This window comes from Bubalus bubalis, chromosome 6 (genome assembly GCF_019923935.1).
Source record: "Bubalus bubalis isolate 160015118507 breed Murrah chromosome 6, NDDB_SH_1, whole genome shotgun sequence".
Classification (NCBI taxonomy): domain Eukaryota; kingdom Metazoa; phylum Chordata; class Mammalia; order Artiodactyla; family Bovidae; genus Bubalus; species Bubalus bubalis.
The window spans coordinates 55,769,627-55,792,166 of record NC_059162.1 but is presented as its reverse complement, the minus strand read 5'-3'; the positions used below and the strand labels follow the sequence as shown (position 1 = coordinate 55,792,166).

The window sequence follows — 22,540 nt, the reverse complement described above, 5'->3', positions numbered from 1 at the left end:
TTTTTCACTCTGATTTCTGCCTGTGGAACAGATTGAAGATTTTACCATCCAAAACCCACAAAGAGAAAACTCCTACTGTGGTCTTCAGAATTTCCATTCAGTTGGTTTGCCTGCCAAGTCCAGTGACCAGGACCACCGCTCCTGATGGTGGGGAGCATATGGTACTGCTGTGAATAGTTTTGCTCTCACTGCTGTGAAATCCCACGCCCTCCCACAGAATGCGTTTGGAGGAGCTGATGGTAAGTGTTGCTATTCAGCACAGCTCTGTCTCTGCTTGTGGAACCCATTCCTTTAAACAACGCAACGAAGACATAACTGCAGGTCTTCGCAGGCCCTGGCTTACCAAGCAGCTTCATAATTAATGGTGACCTGTGATTGTTCACTGTTCCTTCTCCCAGTGAAGGGGAAATTATCCTTAACACATCTTGGATTTATCAGGATCCATAGGGGTAAATCAATCACCCATCATTTTTCTTTCCTTCTTTCTTTTTTTTTTTTTTGTATTTATTTTCTTCTTTCTCCTTCTTCTCCTAAAAAAAAATCTCAAACTAGGACGCAATCTCCAAGTTAAATTGGGGCTCCAAAAAGAGCACTGGACTTGGCATTGGAAAGCCTGAAGTATCAAACATGAACTAGCCTTGTAACTTTGGGCAAATGTATTCTGTGCCTCTTCTATGAAACAGATGGTGTGGGCCCTTTATGCTCCTTCCAGTTCTAAGACTGTATGTATTTGTCAAATTCAACCCCTCCCCACTCCCAACCTCATCTCTAGAAAAGTCTCTTTCTAAACCACTCAAAATAAATGATTCTCTTTCATTGTATAACACAGCTTTCAAAAACTTACTTGGTAGCTTGTTTCTGGGATTATTCACCTCTGAAGTCAAGGGCTTCTGTTTGTTTAGCAAAACTCTCTTTCCCGCTACAGTGTAAGGTTGCTTTTTTCTCCTTCTGTTTCCTGTGAAAGCAGAGAACAATTCTTTGGAATCTTGCTTATAATAACTTTTCTTACCATGCTAATTGTTACTGTCACTCTTTCATGCCTTGACCCTTAAGATGTGTATTCTAACGTACTTATTGTCTCTTCTACACCTCCTTCTGTCCTGATCACCATGCTCTTGCTTTATCAAAGGAGATGTGTGATGAGTGAGCCACTGACTTGGGCTGTTTGGAGACCTAGCCAACAGGTAGGCCCGATTCCGTGGGTGCCGCATCCACTGCTGTGCAATGGGAGGGGAAAGGAGACAGCAGCCTTTCCTTGGCTGTTGAAGAGGGCTGTGGAAACTGAAGTCATAGACATGCTTCAGCGAAGGATGAGGATTTACCCAGATGGGAAGCCTCAAGTACCCAGGCACTTATACATCTACTTATCTTGAGTCTCAATGATGCTGTTTATGAGTGAGCTATTCAAATGGAGAGAGAAACCCACAGAGAAGGAAAAATAACAGGTTGGAGTGATTATGTACAGGAGGAGAGGCCCTCGTAGAAATCCAATGAGAAAGGAAGAAGGGAATAAAATTAAGAATGATTAATGGCAGATCTTTAATGGTTTCATTGGATCCAAAGGACCAGGGCAATATAGAGTAAAAAAACACTTGATAAAGGAAAGGAATATAAGTATGAAGGAAAATGCATCATTCTACAGATGTGGACAGGCTCTGAGGATGGGCACAGATCCCTCCAGAGCAGAAAGGAGCTGTCGCCTCCTCCCAACCACACACACAGAGGCACCCTAGCTGGCATGGCATCTTCTCCTGGTATTTCTGGGAAATTCTCTCCAGCTGTATTTCATCAGGGCCAAGCAAAAATAACTGTGGCAATAGATGAGGGGGAATAAAAAAAAATGGATTTCAGTTTTTAGGAACATTTAGTTCAGGGGCCCAGGCACTTCTCCTTCTAATTGTGTTCTTAAATATACTGTAAGGGGCATGTGTGTGTGTGTGTGTGTGTGTGTGTTGCTCAAAGTATCTGCCTGAGAATTAGAACACAGATTAGAGTTTTAGTTGCAATGGACACAGCTGTAGTCTCCCGCCACCCCAGTTCTTACTACTCCCACCCCCCACATCAAGCTTAGAATGGCAATAATGTTTAAAGCTACTTATAATGGGAAATAATAATATCTGCCATTTATGGTGTTCTTAATATATGCCAGCATTGTGGCATATTTTCATATTTAATCCTCACAGCAATATATGAGGTAATTACAAACATTTAATAGTGCTTTTTAAATGTCAGATGATAATCTAAATACCTTATACATGTGTATATATATACCTATATATAATATAAATTTTATGTGGCTTCCCCAATGGCTCAAGCAGAAAAGAATCTGCCTGCAATGCAAGAGACTCAGAAGACGCAGGTTTGATCCCTAGGTAAGAAAGATCCCCTGGATGAGGAAATGGCAGCTCACTCCAATATTCTTGCCTGGAAAATCCCATGGATATAGGAGCCTGGTGGGCTACAGTCCATAGGGTTGCAAAGAGTCAGACACATCTGAGCACACATGGATCTCCAAACTTTATATGTATGTGTGTATATAAATTTATTTAGGTATATGATGGTATGTTTTTGACATATGAAGGCACTAAGGCACAAAGATGTAAAATAACCTTCAACAAAGAGCTAGTGTCAGAGTCTAGATTCACAACTCAAGTCTGACTTATCTCATTAGACTGTAAGCTCCATGAAAGTAGTAATTACATGTGGTTTGCTGTCAAATCCTGATGCCTTGAACACAGTAAACACTCATACAGAAGGACTGAGTGATTGAATATAGAACCTATAACATTAACCTCTATGCCATATCAAGTGTTACGCGCTTCAGTCGTGTCTGACTCTTTGTGACTCCGTGAACTGTAGCCCACTAGGCTCCTCTGTCCATGGGATTTCCCAGGCAAGAATACTGGAGTGGGGTGCCATTTCCTTCTCCAGGGGATCTGCCTGACCCAAGGATCAAACCCAGGACTCCTATATTGTGGGCAGGTTCTTTACTGTCTGAGCCACCAAGACACTGGGAAAATAGGCATCCCCCAACATCAAGGGAACCAAAACTAGACAAGCAATAGCACTAGAAAAATAGTCATTCATTTAATCATCATTCTTTCAACAAGTATTTTTCAAACACCTACTATTTGCCAGAGTGTAGCCTGGGTGCAAGTGGCACCTTCTCTTTTAGAAGAGAAAAGTCATGTAACTTGTTCTGATACCTCCTATACCCAGGAGGATTTACCTCCAACTTTCCTCCATACCCTTCATGTCCACCCCCCAACCCCGATTACCTCCCATAGCTAATAAAATGGGCCCAGCAACATGGGGGGAGGCAGTTCTGATCTCATATAAGCAGGTCACAGACATATTCCACTTATTTTCCCTCAGTCCTAGGCTTGAAGGACCCTCTGGGGATAATGGCTCAGTGCTAGGGAGAGCATGGGGGCTGCCTGCAGCAAATCTCAGGGGGAGGGACTGCAGATTGGAGACATTTTATTGTTTTCTCCTTTCTTACTTTGAAAACTTGCCAAAAAGAGAAATCTATTTGAGTGGTTTGCAAAATCCATCTTAAGGTCAACCCTAATTAACTTGAGATCTGGCAGCTGTATGGTTTTCTGTGTTGTTACACAGCTGCCAAAGGCGACTGAGGTGCCCACCTTCAATGGCAGCAGTGAGTCTTGGACTGCCTGCCTGGCTCCTGCAGCCTCCCAGACCAACTTGGCCTCCACGACATGTAGAACAGGTTCGTGCCAAAGAGAAAATCTGTCCTATACTTGGGTTGAAGTAGACTGATGCAGGAGTTTAGAATTTCATATTTTGGTAAAGTTTAGGAGAACATGGACACCAATTGTACCACATAGTAGGTACTCAAGCGGTCTTCTATTTCTCTAGTCTAAGAGGCATGTGGAACAGAGCCATCACTTGCCATAACCAGCCTCGACAAGGCAAATCCCAGTTAATTCGACCCTCAAAAGCAAAACAAATTCTGGCTTTAATCCACTGAGATGTGGAGTGGATGGTTATGTGGTAGTTGTATGACAGTAGCTAACTGATACATCATTGGTTTAGAAGACAGGAGTTGGAGATTGCTTTATTTTAAAAGAGGAGTTCATTAGTGAAATTTGCAAATATATTTACTTCCCCATATTTGGTGAAACTTCAGATACACTTTTATCTGAGTAAAATTTTGAGAGGAGAAGGAAGAAGTTTTGCTAAAATTATCTTTTTAGTTCAAATGACAATTTTAATGGTATCCGAAGCATTTTAAATTGCTGGATTATGAATGTTTGAAAACTTGCCATTAGGTCTGAGTATTCTAGCTTTAATTTTAGATTTGGGAATTTTAAGCAGGGAGGGACTTAATATATGTAGGTCCAAATCTGATTATAGAGTATGTCTGCATATTGCTTAATATCATTTTCTTTTTGTAAAACCTACATATTTTAGGAGGAGTTTTAGTCAGATTAATGAGGCTTTCAAAATACTGTGTCAAAAGATGGCCCTTGATGGGTCAACAGTAACCTCTGTTTACAAGGTCAGACACATATCTTAGAAAGAAGGACTTTGAAAGAAACCAATCACTCCCAAGCCAACACAATCACTTTTTAAATAAATCAGTATTCAAGTCTATCTGTAAAACAGAAGCCATGTTCTTCTGGGCATTAGGACCAATACTAGCTGGTAAGCTTCTTCAGGGCAGGGACCAGTACAAATATTCACAACACCCGCCATATGACTGCTTGGGGAGCTGAAGATGAATGCTACCATCAAAGAAAGGCAAGTTGAAACTTCACTACGTAGGATCCAGACCAAATGTTGCTTCACCAGAAAGAATGCATTTTTTTTCTCATCTGTGTTCCCCTGGGACCTGTCAGGTCTGTTTCCATGTCTGGCACTGCCACTAGGCTGTCAGCCCCTCAAAGACATGAGCCACATTGTACTTCTGTTACATCCCCTATACCTAGCAAGATACCTTATATACCCTGTGAGCTTAATAAGCTCTTGTTAGATAAATGAATGCTAGTACTGCCCCAATTTATAAATGAGGAAGCTGAAAATCAGAAAGATTAACTGATTTTCTAGAAATCATACAGCTAGGTGGAGCCTGGTGGGCTGCCGTCTACGGGGTCACACAGAGTCGGACACGACTGAAGCGACTTAGCAGCAGCAGACAAAGTTGGGAAATAGATTTGAATGTAGCTCCAGGTGAATCCAGTCTATTTCTACTATATCATGCTTGAATCAGGGTTCTGGTGGCAATTAACAAATAGTTTGGGTTAAGTACCTACTAACAGATACCAAAAATATGTTACTTACCTTTTTCATGCCGTACTCTAGGACCAGGGATCCCTCTATTGGAGATTTATTTCTTTTCAGGTGAATTATTTTTCCTTAGAAGTTATCAACTTACTGCTCATTGAGGAAGTTAGAAAACAAACCAAATATCCTAGCAGAGTAATGGCTCGTTTATGACATTAAATATCAATTGGAGTATTGTTCAGTCATAAACAATTACGTATATAGGAAGAGCTTAAAATAACATGGAAATGCATTCAACAGTGATGTTGGGGTTTGGGGAATACAGCATCTAATTTCTTTTTTAATATATGCAATATTTTTGCAGTAGTATCACAATGCTTCCAAAATTAAATAAATAAATAAATATATATATATATATATATATATATAGAGAGAGAGAGAGAGAGAGAGAGAGAAAAGAATGGAGGGAAAGGTTAGAAGCAAGTTGGAAATATTTGCCTTTAGACAATAATCACGAGGATGATTTTTGTCATCTTTCTACTTTCCTGAAATTTTCAAGTTTCAAAAAACGAGCATGTCTTATTTTTATACCTGAAAGGCGTTCATAGTAGCCCCCATAATGCATTTTCTGCTTCCCAATCTGCCTTTGGTAGGTAGACCACTGTAACCATTTTGCCCAACTTTGTCAATGCTTCCACTCTTTTCTTATGGTATCTAAACCCCTCTATTGAACTTAATGGTTTGCATATTTACCTCTTCTGTTACCTAATTGTGAGTTCATTAAGGCCAGGAATTGTCTGATTCCTCTGCATTTTTCCAGTACCCAACTAGAACATAGTCCAAAGTAGTACGCTCATAAATTTTTGTTGAATGAATGCTATTTCTCATGACTAAATTCATAATTGGCACCTTGACCTCCATGAAAAGGCAGAATAGGAAAATGTGTATGTTTATATGTGTGTATTTCAACAGAGTCAGAGCTTGCAAACACTGTACTACATGTTTTCACATCTTCCTTCAATTTTGCACATTCACAAATTAGAAAATAAAACTAAAAATGCAGTTGAGTTTTTTTTCTTCCACATTGCCTTTTCTGAATAATGATGACTAGTGCTCAATATGTATGTTTGTCTAACATGAAGTCTGTAAATTCTCTGAATACAGGCAAAATGTATGGAAATTATATCAAATCTAATTTAAGTGTGTTTTCTTAAAATTAGAATGTATAATATTTACTTTCATGAGCAGAACAAATAATACAATTAGTGTTTATTCTTTGACTGCTCTTTTCCTAAACAGCTCAGTTAAAACATGCAGGCAACACAAAAACACAGAGCTTCCCAGTCAATGTTCCACGTTTCATATGTTAAACAAAGACAGGCCAACCTTAAACCTTTTGATAAATACGATGCTGTGGTAACTGCAGCATTCACTTCGTATCCCATTTCTCCAAGTTCCTGTCAGCCAGATGTCACTTGCAATGCAAACACTAGAAAAATATGAAATAATAATTTCATACATCATCTATGTGTGCATGAGCCGGTCAAACATTCAATACAAATTCAAACTGCTACTACACACAAAGCAAATATCATCCAAATAATATTTAAAATGATTGAAAGGCTTTTGATTTGGAAGTGTATTCTCTTAAGCTAAGTGGTCCCCAAGACCATCTAGAAAATTCAATTGTTTCATTTTTAAAATGTTTTCTGCCCAAAATTATATCAAACCCTAATGTCTCAATAGAAACACATGGGATTGGATTGCTGACTGGGCGCCTGATGTCAAAGAAAAATCTAATTTCACAATGGCATTTCCTCATACTGTCTCACCAAAACACAAAATTGATAAAATTTTAATGGATAATTTTCAGAAGCAGAATGTTAACCATTGGAAAAATATGAAAGGAAAGTTAGCATTGTAGCGCAAGAGAGGCAAAGTGAAGGAAGGAATTGACTATAAATACAGATATACAATGCTGTATAAAAAGCACCCTTAAAAGCTTTTTCTTATCAAAACCAGAACTTCAACTTTAAAACTGTCCTTACTATCAAGACATAAGCCTTTTCTGTGTCTGTTTCTAAGTTTCTCTTCCCAAATCTTTTCTATTTTGTAAAATGACATAGGAAAAAGAATCATACCGTAAACTATAGTATTAGATATTCATTTGTACTGTGTTGATTTCTATTTTTGATGTTAGCTGTAAAAACAGGCATGTCTACCCTCAGCTTCAATTAGAGATAAGAGAGTATGGTATTAGATTCAGCCCCATTTCTTTTCACCAAGGCCCTGAACATCATCTCTTTCTGCTTGCTGTTTAGTTGAATTTCCCTGCCTGCCTGCAGGGGAAAAGGTCCCATTCCCTTTGTTTTAAGGAGGGAACTCGATGCTATACAAAAAGCATGGCTCAGAGTAGAGAGCTCTTCATCCTGACTGTGTGACCTTCAGCATGTCCCTTACCATCTTTGAGTCTCAGTGTTCTCATCTGTAAGGAAGAGAGAGCAATTCCTACCTTATTGTTTTCTTGTGATGTTTAGGAATAAAACTTTAAAAATATCCGACGCAGTGCTTGAGGAAGAACTCAGATATTATCCTATGATGATTCTAATTTCTTTGTGCTTCTAATACTTGCTTTCTTGGGTTCTGCCTTTCCTAAACAAATCTCTTTTGGCCATCTTCACACAAGTTGGCAGAATGGGCAGGTTTCACATAAAGTGCTGAGGGAGGAAGGGGTAGCCTTCATTGGGCAGCTTTGCCAGAGTGACCCTGGTATCAGTGAGGTGGGCAATGTGACAGCCAAGCACTATCAACTCTGAAAGTCTCTGTGTAACCTGGAGCCATGGACTTGAGGCATGGTGACAGCACAAAGTGGCAGCTGCTAATCTCTTATAGGAATCTTGCTCCTTGGGGACACTAAGGATGGTCATCCATTTTCCTCAGGACCCCACCTCCATACCACCAAGGCTCTCTAAAGTGGACCTCAGGATTTTTAAAGCGGAGTCAACTACAACACTGATGTTCCTGCTTAAAACACCTAAAATTGACTAGAAATATATTTAGCATTTCGCCTCTCCCTCAAATCCCTCTCCTTATCTCCCATTCATCTTCTCCACTACATTATATTTTCCTATGAGAGCAGGTCCTGGTTCTTAAAGTATCCTCATATGCATCTTTTCTTGTCTCCAGCCCTAGCACAAGGCTTTGGATTAGGTAGATCATTAATAAATATCTAGTATTTAATATTGAAGTTAGCTCTTTCTCTTGAGGCAGCTTATTTGACTGAATAAAATTGACTCTGTTTATTAGCCTAGATGAGGAGACTCTATGGTATAGTTGCTGATAGTATGGGGTTTAAAGTCAAACAGAAACGGTTATCCCAACTCCTCTACCTTTACTTACCATTGTGGGCAATTTTAAAAAAATGTCTCTGACTCTTAGTTTCCTTAATCGTAAAATGGGAATAATAATTGTTTCTTCTTAGGATTCTTCCAAATAGCATTGCCAGATAAAATACAGGCAGAGGTAGTGGTTTAGTCACTAAGCTGTGTCCTACTCTTTGCGATCCCATGGTCAGTAGCCTGCCAGGCTCCTCTGTCCGTGTTATTTCCCAGGCAACAATAATGGAGTAGGTCGCCATTTCCTTCTCTAGATAAAATACAACCCCCTCCTTAAATATGAATTTCAAGTAGAAAACAACAATTTTAAGTATAAGTATATCCCAAATACTATATGAGACATATTTATACTGCAAAGAATGTGTTACTTATCTGAAATTCAAATGTAACTAGATGTTAACTAGATTTTAATTTGCTAACTACGGCAACCCTAATTATAAAGACTAAATGAAACAATACATTTAAAAATGAAGTTACTAGCTTGGTGCCCATTGGCTAGTAGGTGCTTATTAAGTTTTAGCTCATTATCTTCTACCTCATGGGGCTATTGTGCAATTAAATGCCTGGTGCATAGTACCAGTTCAATAAATCTGAGTGTGCTTTTCTTCTCAAGGCTCAACCCCAAAGAATATGCTTTATGCCTTCAACAGAGGAGAGACATCAACGACTTGCAACATTTGTCTCCAGGTGGCTTGCCTGCTTCTTTCTCCTTCCCAGGGCATGTTAGCTTCATGGAGTCCAGACGGTTTGACATGGCCATGGTGAAAGGGCGAAACTGAAGGGACCAAGTTGTTGATAGAGTTCCCCCTCAATTTAAGGCAACTTGATCTCTGAAAATCTGAATTTTCTGTGGAAATAGATGTTAGAAATTCTTTAATTTGTGAGCCCTCTGAAGTGCTCCAAAACAAAATTGTAAAGAGTTTGATTTACAAAAACACAGAAGTAAGATAACCTGTTCAGCAAAAAATCTGCTACCTAAAATGTGCTATAAAGGCGTTGCTAACAGCTCTATAAAACTCTGCCTTGCTTCCACAGGCACCCCTCACCCTGCAAGACAGCTCTTCCGGACACTGTTATTTATCAGGACGGAAAAGCTTTCTTCTTCGACTGTTGCCAAATGCCCTCCTGGGGCGGCTAGGCATGAACTTGGCTATCCGCAAAAGATATGGGCCAGGGTTTTAAGGACACTTTTTGTTTTCTTTACAAGTTCAGTGTTGTTCCTCTCTGAGAAGCCAGAGATAGTGCATAGGATATGATTCAATGGAAAGTCTTTGTATGAGAAAATGGCTCTTTCAGTGTGATCTATCTGAGGATCAGCACATTTGGAGTCTGTCCGACCCGTGGTCCCAGACCTACAGCTGGTTCTGCCGGACCAGAGAGAAGCTGCCAGCATCCAGGGAGAAACTCCCTTTTGCCCCAGTTTTTTTCCCATGTCTGGAAAATAGTTGGGGCCTAAACCTTTTGAATATTTCTAGATTACACATCAAATTATTCCATGGGAATCGAGTCCTTGGCTGACAGCAGAAAGCAGGTACTGTCCACTTCCTTCAACTCAAATTCTCATGTAAACAGGCGGCCACCGTGGTACTCAGCACCAGCTGCAGCTTCTGGGTGGTCCTGTAGGAAGTTCCAAGCAGATTGCAGTGGAGTCTCCTAGGCTGGTGGTCACAAAGCTCGAGTAAGCATCTGTGGGAGAGAGCACGCTCTCCAAACTCCAGTCTCGGGTGGAAATATCAAAGTAAAATCTAACTTCCCAGAGAAGGTCTGTGCTTCAAAATTAAAAAACAAAGCTGAACCAGAGAGAAACATAGAGGCAAACAGTGAGTGGATTTTTCTGGCAAGCAATCGTCAATATAAAAATCTGGGTGTTCTGCCCTCCTTTTCTCTTGGGCATATGGAAGCAGAGTCTTCTTAAGTGCATGCTAATGGATCAGTGTGATGGCACACTAAGGTACGGTGTCCCGAGACTTGCCACACCTTTCCTTAGGAGGATAAACGGGGGATTGCTGGGGCGGAATCCCACCTCCACCACTTCTCAGCTGTTTAACAAGTTACTTAACCTTTCTGTGTTGTTGTGAGAATACAAATGCATCAATACGCACAAAGGTTTAGAACGCTGCCTGGCTATAGTACGCCTTAAAGAAGTATTAACTGTTCTCAACATAATTAAAACAACATTAGTAGCCATGCTCTGTGTGTGTATAGAGTTTTATAGTTATAAAGTACTTCCTCCTCTCTTTTGGTGGATCTGTAGTGGAGCTGAGGTGGAGTGAGACTGAGAAATCTCCATTTTTTTTTTTTTTTTTTTTTGCATTGAGAGAAGGGAGAAATAGAAGTAATCATATGGCTCACTGAGATTGTTCCAGGTAGAAAGGGTGGTATATGTGACTTAGAGCTAGAAGAGGCACGTTTCATAAAGGAGCTATTGAGATGGTTGCTGCGTTGGAACTGAGAACCCACAGCAACCCAGGGGCATGCACAGTCAGTGAATAGAAATGAATGGAAATTAAAATAAATGGAAATTAAAATAAATGTTTATAAAGAACTTACAAAGAAAAATCAGGAGTTTAAATGTGATTTTGGAGACAACTAAGGTCATGGGTGATGATTTAACATGTTGAGAAGAACCTAAGTTGACTTGCTCTATACCTTACCCCAAGTCTGTTACAGATGGAGGTTTAAGGGTTGAATGTATAAAAAAATTTAAAGAGCAGAGAGTAACCAGAAAAGAAAATTTTAAATGAAAAAGTATTTTGGGTGGGTTTAATTTTCTAAGCTTTGAATCAATAGATCAAATATTTTTGAGTGTTCACACTTTCCTTATGGTATTTATGGACCAAATCGGATAAATCAATTTTAGGGCATAAAAGTAGCCCTTCCAATAGAAATTTTTTGCTTTTCCAAGTTTCATCTTGCCATCAAGACCCTCAGGCAGGGGATGTATAGTCTGTGGTACCCAGTAAAAAATGAAAATATGGAGGCCTTTGTTCAAAAAACAGGAAGAAGTATAAAATTTTATTTCTTCTGTGGTATCTCCTTTGAATTGTCATATTTTTAATTTTCTATTAATGTAATTCAAGGAAACAAAAATTAAGATTTTTAATTATTAGCATGAATTTTATTTACTGTTCATCATTATATTGGCAATGCCAGTTTTAAATGTAAACACAAAAGTATTTATATTATGTGCAGAATTACTGAAATTGCATAAGTTTTATTTCATAGTTTGTACATGCATATGTATTTTGCTACCAAGGAGTGGAAATGGTACACAACACTAATTCAACTGTTTTTATCACATTTATTTACACATACACATTCACCAACATGGTGCTTTCAATTTACTGATGAAAAGGTAAGGAACAGGGAAAACAAGGACTCTGGATTGCCCTACCACTTCCTTTACTTCTGCGTCGTCATTTTCAGCTTAAGTGATTGGCTAACACATGGACTTAACATGAGTAAGAAGGATATGATATGATTGATTGTTTGCATTTCTTAGAACACCATGCCTTCTTTATGTGTTCTATGTTTGAAGCAAATTCTGGTGGAATGAAACCTAGCCTCCGGGACATATCAGCGTCCCCTCTCCTTTGCTTATAGTCATGGATATAGCATTTTGACCTTGACTTGCTTTGAGTCTTCCACAGTAACTCCCCCATATTGTAGGTCCACCAGAATTGTACACACACCTGGGGCATTGTGAATTCAAGTGTGAACGGGGCAGCAGGGACAGACAGACATGCATATGGCATATGTATACTCCCTGTTCATGCACCTGCTCCATTCTACCTTAGAGTGTCACCCATGGAACACATTCGAAGATTTAATTACTAAGAATTTTAAGATAGTGACCGCCCAGTATCATTAGTCCCATGAGACTGTGCAGGTCACACACCAGTGAAGTAGGCCACATCTTTAAGCAAAGTTCTCCTTCATCTCAGTTTCAGTTACTGTACTGTCTTTGGAGCACCCTCAGCGTAATATAGTCCACACAAGCCTTGTATAGTGGTTTCTATCATTTAAGCCTGTAGTGGTCTCTTTCAGACTCATCATAAGCTCTTGAAAAGGAAGAACTGTATTTTATAAGAATTTGCATCTTCAGCAGAATGCTGTGTATATGGGAGGTGTTGTTGTGAATATTGATGGAGGTGAGCACCCCACACAATGTGACTCACCGAATCCTTGAAACCAGAGTTAGTAATGTTTCTTATTCTATTCCTACTTGCTAAATCCTTTATGTCAAACTAACAAAAAAGTGAGGTACCCTGGCTCCTAATTTTGATGTTCCTTTTTAACCTGTCACATCTTGAGGAATCGCCAAAAGTTTACCTTTGTAGTATGGGTGAACTTTCTGGTTCTTTCCTAGTCTGTGGCTACAGTGTGCAGGTCCCCATACTATCTCAGTCCAAAAATTGTAGGGTGCTTCTACCACCTCCAAGTCTAATCCCTCTGAAGATGCAGTGTATGCAACCACTGCCAGGATCTTGGACAATCAAATCTTTGTGTTTATAAGATACAAATCCTACACATACAAATATTTAACCCTCAGGGGGAAAATGAAATGACCCAATGGCTTTAAAATATACAGACATGAGCCAGTTCACCATGGTGAAAAAAGACACTCCAAATTGAGGCCAAAATGTGTGACACATTACTCACCTTTACCCCCTTAAACCCAGGGACTGCAGCAAGCCCTATACTAACCAAGTAAGATGGTACTGTGAAAAGATTCTGGGTGTATAGGTTAACTATATCTCTAGTATCAAATCATTTCCAAGAGTGGCCCCAAAAGGGGAGAGTCTGAAAGATTTGCATTTTGTGCTAAAGGACCTAGAATCTATCTAGTAATAAGGGTAAAAGCCAGAGAAGCCAAAATGCCTACCTAGACCAAGGGGATGAACACAGGGCCAGACAGAGGAAATCAAACAGAGAGAACTATGGTCCAGATATTTTCTAGACTGCAGAAGACAGCAAATGGAATGACATAGAGCAGATGATTTAGAATGACTGTTGGTGAGTAAGTGGTTCAGTGAATTTAAAGGCATTGACTCTGGTCTAGACACATGGCCAAAGATATGTCAATATGATCACTGTCCTTCTTGCTGGATAGCACAGCTCGTGGGATAAACAGGATTTACAGAATGAAGAAAAAACTCAGGAAATGCTATCCCTGTACTCACCATGAGGATCAGAGGAAGAAATCCAAGGCAACTAAGCAAAATAATAAGAGTAAATTTGGAAAAAAAGAAAAAATAAGAAAACCACGAGGGAAGGAAGGAACAAAGGGAGGAGGAGAAAGAAAGAAAATGATGGCTCAGCTGGTAAAAAAATCCACCTGCAATGTGGGAGACATGGGTTTGATCCCTGGGTTGGGAAGATGCCATGGAGAAGGGAACGACTACCACTCCAGTATGGGTTCCTCATCTGTGGATTCAAACAGCTGAAAATATATGGGAGAAACATTCCAGAAAGTTCTCAATAACAAAACTTGAATTTGCTATACTGGCAATTACATAACATTTACACTGTATTAGGTATGTAGAGATGATTTAAAGTAAACAAGAGGGTATGTGTGGGCTATATGGAAATGCTACGTCATTTTATATTCATATAAGGGACTTCAACCACCGCAGATTTGGTATGCACGGGAGTCCTAGAACCCATCCTCTGTGAATATGGAAGGAAGACCACATGTTCGTGAAAGTCCCCAGCCTTGCACAAGGCCTGACACATGGAAGCAATTTCAAGTCAGTGAAAGATTAGAGAAATTAGAAAGGAACAAAATAAACTATGATTTAGTTTCGATTAGTGCAATTTTTCTCTTCAATCTCTGCCCGCTAAAAATGTCAAAATTTACCCCATGATGAGAAACTCAAAAGACAAACACTTAATTGAAATCAGTTGATACCTTTCCTAAGGGTACTCATCTTCGGACTGGGAAGAAGAGAATGAAGGAAAGATGGAGAATGAAAGAGAAGAGAATGGATGGCTCACTCATCGATTCCAATCAAAAACAGCTTGAGTAGCTCTGAGGGTAGACTCTGAGGCGTGGTTGCCAAACAAAACATGGAGAAGTGGACCTGCTGTGATCCACAGAGACTCGGAGACGCTGAACAGCCATCTCACAAAGCTAAGAAAGATCTTCTTAGGAAAGCATCTCTGAGGGGCCATGGTTTCTGTGTTCATCAAAAATCCCCGAAAACCTAAGAATTGGGAGGTAGTCAGAATTGATTTAATCCTTTTTACTATAAATCTCATTTCTGCAAATGATTAACAGAGGCAGAGACATAAATGGTAAAGTCTCGATCAGGGAAAATGCTGTCAGCGTATCATCTAGATAGATTAGAAAATGAGCGCTCAGGTTTCTGTGAAGGAAGACTAATGACATTAAGTCAAGATGAAATAGAAGGGAGCGTTGCACAGGCTCCGAAATCATAAACCATGAGCTCACCCTGACAGAGGACCCTCAGCAACTTTCTGAACTGGAAAATTATCAGGAGTTTGGGCTCAGAGTAGGTTCTTAGGCCTCATTTAGAGTCCCTGGTTTGTTTGGGTTTGTTCTGCATGGCCCCGCCAAGGTTCTGACAATTGTATGAAAGTAAGATCCTTCTGCCTACAGCTTTCAGTGCAATTGATCGCACACTCCGAAACAAGAAAAGGAGGGTTTGGCTCACTACAATAAATAAACATTTAAGAAACTTCCATACTGTGCAACCATCTGATTTTCGAAGTGTCACAATTCTGCTGCCTTTCAGAAAGAGGGCTGTTACCCTGAAATCAGTGGTGGCTGAGACCAACATCCTTTGTTTAAGTTAAGATCAAATAGTGAAGCAAGTATATAAATTCCTGCCAAATAAAGCTAAACCAGGCCTTCTGCTCTGTTTAGTAGTGGGAACAAGCCTGTGCGTCTGCTTCACATGTGGTATATCACTTGATTACTTTAAGTGTGTCTCCCCTGAAACACACACACACACACACACACACGCTTCCCCTTTTTAAAATAAGCCAGTAGAATAACTTCAAGTGTAAATAGTTTCCTACAATTTCCCTATGATTTGATAGAGTAAATCTTTTGTGTTCTATTGCAGTGTCTTTAAGTTGATCCATCCTTTTTCAGTGACACATGATGATTAACTGTAAATTGCTCCCATCATCTTAAAAACTAAGAGTCCTTGCAAACTCACTGTGAGCGAGTCTTTCATACTTAGGCAGGGAGAACTGGCGTCCCTGACATTTGCTGTCCTGTGGCTAGGCCAGGAATGATTTCCAAGCCTCATAACACACCACTGATTTTTAGAAAAGATAGTCCTATTAATCTAATATTCAAGGTAAAATCTTTATCCAGTTTCAGAGTTGGAATGGTTATGTGAAAAATAATTCCCATTTTCTAACCCCAGACCCCTTATTATGGCTACACCATCAGCAGATAAAAATACACTGTTCCTTACCTCAAATTTCTAAAATATGCAATAGCTAGATGGATAGTTAGGTGGGTAGATACTTACTGTTCAATTCTAATGTTTCTGACTTAAAATTTTAAGGTCATTGTCTCCTTTCTGACACCTTTTATTACATCAATATCCCATTATATCATTATAGACTCATGAAGCAATGTACTTTTACATTTTGCAGGATAATGACTCTTTTGTATTTCAGTTTTTATCATAATATAAATCTTGAATTGCAATTTGCATATCTTTTGTTTAGAAAAAGAGACCCCTATTTAAGACTTTGTCATTTTAATACATAAGCTTAAAGTGGCTTTTTTTTTTAAAGAAATGCACCGAAATAGTCCAATTTATTCTCTAACTGAATAACTGAATCTGATTCAACTTCTACTGCCGCATCAAGAAGTTAACAAATGTTCTGAACAATACATTTCCAACAATGATGGCCCCACCGCTTAGTCCTCCGTGCCAGTAGGTTTTCTGCCTGTTACAAGACCAATCAAATTGGTAATGGTGTCTTGGACTGTACATCAGGCTAATTTTACACACACAGGTGTGAACACATGCATCTTTATGTATGTGTATGTGTGTATATATATATATATATTACTAATTTATTTATTTCATGTGAAGATATGAAGAGCGCACTATGTACGTGTGTGTGATCACTCAGTAGTGTCTGAGTCTTTGCAACCCCATGGATTGTAGCCCGCCAGGCTCCTCTGTTCATGGAATTCTCCAGGCAAGAATTCTGGAGTGGGTTGCCGTTTCCTACTCCAGGGGATCTTCCTGACCCAGGGATCAAACCCACATCTCTGGCGTCTCGTGCATTGGCAGGCAGATTCTTTTACCACCCGTGCAGCCTGGGAAGCCCAGCACTATGTCTATATACAAATGTATGTATATGTATATATGTTTGTTTTTTTTTTTTCACATAAAGGGTACACTGTCTGCTCATCAACTTTTTACTTCTTTTATTTTGTTTCTTCCCTTTGGTAAACCATCTCTTTAAGAAACCTGAGAAATTTGTCACTGTGACAGAACTTGGGTAGATTTGAAAAAGCCTTTAAGAGACAGGTGGAGAAGGCAATGGCACCCCGCTCCAGTACTCTTGCCTGGAAAATCCCATGGATGGAGGAGCCTGGTGGGCTGCAGTCCGTGGGGTCGCTAAGAGTCGGAGATGACTAAGCGACTTCACTTTCACTTTTCACTTTCATGCATTGGAGAAGGAAATGGCAACCCACTCCAGTGTTCTTGCCTGGAGAATCCCAGGGATGGGGGAGCCTGGTGGGCTGCTGTCTATGGGGTCGCACAGAGTCAGACACGACTGAAGCGACTTAACAGCAGCAGCAGCTTAAGAGACAGGGCGTGAGCAGCATCCTGTGGCCTCTGCACAGCAGGAAGGGAGCAGGCAGATCGCTGAAGTATCTAGCATCCCTCATGCCTAATGCAGTGCTTAGCACACAGTAAGTGCATACCAAATAGTTGTTGCATAAATGAATGGATGAAATGAACCAGAACTTTTTCCCACTCTTTTATCAAATTAGTGAACTACCTCAGTAGCTCTCCTTCTCAGAGACTGACAGACCCTTTACAGTCCCTGGCCCACAGCGTTACTCAGTTGACTTTATTCCACTCTTGTGCATTCATTCCTTTCTACAAGGGTTTGGTGAGGTCAAGGGTTAAGGCTGTTGCAAAAAAGCTACCTTTCTGCAATAAAACAAACCCACCATCTTAAAAGTAAGCGTAACCTTGTACTTTCAAATGTCCTGATGACACACCTGAACCAATTGCTTAGGTTAAATGAGCGGCAACTAAGGGCTAAACAAGAGTGAATGAAATGTGGAGCTCCCAACCAGCACTGGGAAGCCGCAGAAAAATGGAGTTGAAATCCTGGTTCTTCCATTCACTAGCTGTCTTCATTTCTGCAAGTGATTTCATTCTCTAAGCCTCAATTTCCTCATTTGTAAAGTGGGAGTAATAATACCTGCCTTACAGGACTGCTGTGAAGACTAAATGTGACAATACGCATGAAACAGTTTATGTAGCCCATATTACGTTTGCAACATGTGTTTACTTCCACTGCCAGCCCTTCTTTCCCTCTCTCCTTCCCTCATGCAATTATTTCAAATTATTTCTCTTTCTTCCTGGAGAGAATGGAACATTCAAATATGTCTTCAGACTTGGCCAGAATGAGGTAGATGAGCCAACGGGAAGTGGACCAAAACAGCCAGAGCAGAAAAACCAATCTCATGCCCTGAGGGCTTTGTCTCCTCTGAGCCCTTCAGCTCTCCCTGACCTTCCCCTTGGACTAGGACATGTGCCCCAGGCACTCCAAGAAGTCCACATTTGGCCAACCTGGCTGACAGTGACTCTGCGGGGAGCTTTGCAACCCCCGTAAACATAGGCAATTAAACCCCTAAAAGCTCTTAGGCTTATTGCCCAGTAAATTCACAATGAATAGTAACCTTAATAAATGTTATAAATCTCACCTCAGAGCCAACAGGAAATTCAAACTTTTGCATGTGTGGGAGGCAAAATGCTGCTAAAACAAAAGGGAGGTGTGTGGACAAGGAGAACATTGTGCTCAGCCTCCTTACCTCTGGCAGCACCAGAGTGCCATGGGCCTGGGAAAGGCCCTTAATTGTATTTTGTGAGGCAGTTCTCTGGACTTCTGTCTCCTCTGGTTCTTCACCTGCCTTAACTCTTTCTTGTCCCAGTGGCCCAAGAGGTCATCCATCCATACACATCTCCTACAGATAGAAATAAATAATAGAAATAAGGAACAGGGACAAATTACGGACAAGTTGCCTTTTTAAGTCAATGTTTCAGTCAGAAACAATTTTAAAAACTTAATGAAACTCTAAAACTGAAACTTAAACTCAGTGCTATAAAAAAGGGGAATATTGAAGAAGAGAAACCACTGGATATTTTGATCCACACCCTCACTCACAAAAGGGTGTTAGTTTTAATAAACAGTCACAATTTGGGGCTGTTATGAACCATAAGGCACACTCCTGGCCGTGTTTCCAATTTCCTCTCTTGCCTTTACTGCTGTTATATTAAGGTCTGTGGTGAGGCAAATCTTTATTAAAAAAAGGTGAGGAGAGCAATATTCCAGATTAGATTATTTCACCTGTTCTAACTGTGCACCAGCCAATCAGAGATCTTCAGTGTGGGTTTAAATGCAGCAGCCCTCCCACCTCTGGGGTTGACAGAGGGGGAGTTTCAGCCGGTGGTTACAAAGTGAATGCAGATTAGGTCGTTTTAATTACTGACTTTAACTGAATATGGAATACATTTTCCAGTCACAGAGAGGGGCAAATAAATGCATCTGGAGCCTCCTCCATCATGGAGATAATTACACGGGGACTGAAAAACATCTTGGGAGTGATGAGCGATGTGGTAGAACAGTCTTCTGAGAAGTTGTCTTTACTTGAAGGATGGGTTAACGTGGAGGGGACATTGAGTGACTTCATATGGAAATAAAAAATTTTCTCTTTGAAGACCCAATTCATGCAGGACTCTTTTGGAGAAAAATGAGGGGAAATGCTCAGCATGTTGGAAATTACCTAGAACACAGTCCTCAAATAGCAAAAATCCCATTAAAGCATATGCTTCTTTGACGCTCCTGGAGTTTTCTTTAAGACGATAGACTTTCTCAAAATGAATCGTCGGGGACTTCCAAATCCTTTAATTGTTTCTGAAATTTCTCTAATTGTGGGAGTTGCTGAAAAGTACTTTTATGTATTGAATGAATGGCTTCTATTCCCCAGTGTTAACACAGTTTCTTTATATCCTTTCCTTCCCTTCTTTTCATTTTGGTAGGTATAGGACACTTCTATTCCAAGCCAATACATACATGGGATTTTATTGAATAGTGTTATTAAGGCGTGGGATAAGCTACTTAACCTATGGCATAGCCAATTTCACGTCATAATAAACTATGTTGTTACACCATCTTACAGAATTTATTTTAGAAACACAGGTTTTAAAATTCTTAACATGAGCATCCTTCTTATATCTACCCACATTCAAATACAGAGGGCTTGCTCCTGTGAGCAGTCCTACCCTATAGAAAGATAATGTACATTGTAAATGTGAGTAATATAAAATTTTCTTGCATAAATAATTAAAAATTTTCTGATAGTCATATTAGAAAAAACATAAACAAAACAGGTGAAATTAACTCAGCGTGTTATTTAGTCCCACATTTCCACAATATTATTATTTTCGCATATAAGCAGTACGAAACCTTTATTAACAAGACATTTTACATTCTTTCTGATAACTAAGTCTTCAGAACCTATTTTCTTGAAGACATTTTGCATCTTACATTTACAGCACATCTCAAATCAGATCAGCCACATTTCAAACGCTCAATAGCCACTGCGGCTACCAAATTAGTCAGTGCAAATGTAGACTCAAAAATCTCTAATGCTTTAAGGAGTTTATCTGATTCCATCCTCCCTTCTAGTCCCTTTGGTGTATATTGCTACCATTTTCTTACCAACTACATCTGCTTTAAAACCTTACATGTCCTGTGAGTTCTGAGTAAACCCAGGTCCTATCATATAACAACAGACCCTTGTAGTTTCCAGGGGGGTGAACTTGATACTTCCCAATGTTTATTCTGAGAACATAAATCCTCGTCTTTTAAGATGCCTGTTTCCTTCATGTGTGTTCATAGGAGTACCAGTCCCTACACGCCAGTCACCACAGAGAAGAGAGACTCCAGTTTGGAATCAAAAGGAAGCCATCCACATTCTACAGGTGGGGTTTTATTAAGGCGGGACACCATCCCTACCTCCCTTGTCTGCTCCTTTAGGGCAGTCTCAAACCCACAGCTCCCTCTACATTTGATCTACATGAATCCACTTTACCCTTTACCTTGTCCTTCTGCTATATATTCAATCTGACAGGCTGTCACCACAAGTAATTTAACACTGTCTTCACCTTGAGATAATCAAGAACTCAGGGGGTAGTTTTTAAGTACAAACTTAGATATATATATACAAAAACATATGTTTCTTTCTTTCTCTCACCCCTAATCACAAAGAAGACATAAAAAGTACCTTCATAGTTGTTTCCTGAAAAAAGATTTTTATTAGTCCACTAATGGATCTTTAAAGCTTCCTTCAGGCCTTCTCGCCCCTGCTGGGCGGTGGAGGCCATCGGCAGGGAGGGCCACAGCCAGGCTAGGTTGATCCTCAGACCTGGATGAGCTTCCAAGGGCCTCCGGGTGGGTCAGGAATCTGGCTGGAGCTTGTGCCCAGCACGAGGTGTGGGGGCTTCCCCTGTGCCCCCACCCTATGACTTGTGCAGAGGGATGGCCTGCTGTGCACGGCAGGTTAGAGTGGGGCTGGTGCCCCAAGGTGTCCTGGAGGGTGCCTCAGCCCGAGGGCGAGGCGGGAGCCAGGGTGAAGAGCAACTCCGAGGGGGCCTCCCTGGACCAGGCACCATGAAGCTGGGCAAGGAGAAACTGGAGTGGACCCTGAGGAGTCCCAGGACATCAAAGCTCTTCAGAAAGACCTGGAACAATTTTCCAAACTCCTAAAGCAGAAGAGGGTCACCCTGGGATATACCCAAACCAATGTGGGGCTCACCTGGGCTCACTTTTTGGAAAGGTGTTCAGCCAAAGGACTACCTGTCAATTTGAGGCTTTGCAGCTCAGTTTCAAAGAACACGTGTAAGCTGTGGCCTCTGCTGCAGAAGTGGGTGGAGGAAAACTGACAACAAGGAAATCTGCAGGAGATATGCAAGGCAGAGGCCCTAGTGCACGCCCAGAAGAGAAAGCGGACTAGTATGGAGAATCGAGTGAGAGGCAACCTGGAGAGCATGTTCCTGCAGTGCCCGAAGCCCACTCTGCAGCACATCAGCCACTTCGCCCAGCAGCTTGGGCTAGAGAAGGACGTGGTTCCGGTGTCGTTCTGCAACCATTGCCAGAAGGGCAAACGATCAAGCAGCAACTATTTCTAACCAGAGGATTTTGAGCCTGCTGGGTCTGCGTTCTCAGGGGTATCCACATCCGTTCCTCTGACCCCAGGGCCCCATTTTGGTACCCCAGGCTATTGGGGCCCTCATGTCACTACTCTGTACCCCTACATCCTAGTCCCTGAGGGTGAGGCCTTTCCCTCGGTGTCTGTCACCACTCTGAGCTCTCCTGTGCATTCAAACTGAGGTGCCCACTCTCCCCGGGAATGGGGTGTTGGGGGAGAGGAAGGGAGAGCTAGGGAGAGAACCCTGGGGTTTGTACCAGGGCTTTGGGATTAAGTTCTTCATTCTCTAAGAAAGGAATTGGTAACACAAAGGGTGTGGGGGCAGGGAGTTTGGAGAAACTGGTTGGAGGGAAGGTGAAGTAGGATGATGTTCTTAACCTTAATCCCCACATCACTCCTCACTTTGTTCTTATATAAAGACCTGGGACCTAAAAACAAAACAAAGCTT

At 40.7% G+C, this 22,540-nt stretch overlaps 1 pseudogene; it reads left to right on the top strand.

Moving 5' to 3' along the window:
• Positions 1-218: 218 nt before the first annotated feature.
• Positions 219-22,273, top strand: LOC102416506 (annotated as a pseudogene).
• Positions 22,274-22,540: the final 267 nt, after the last annotated feature.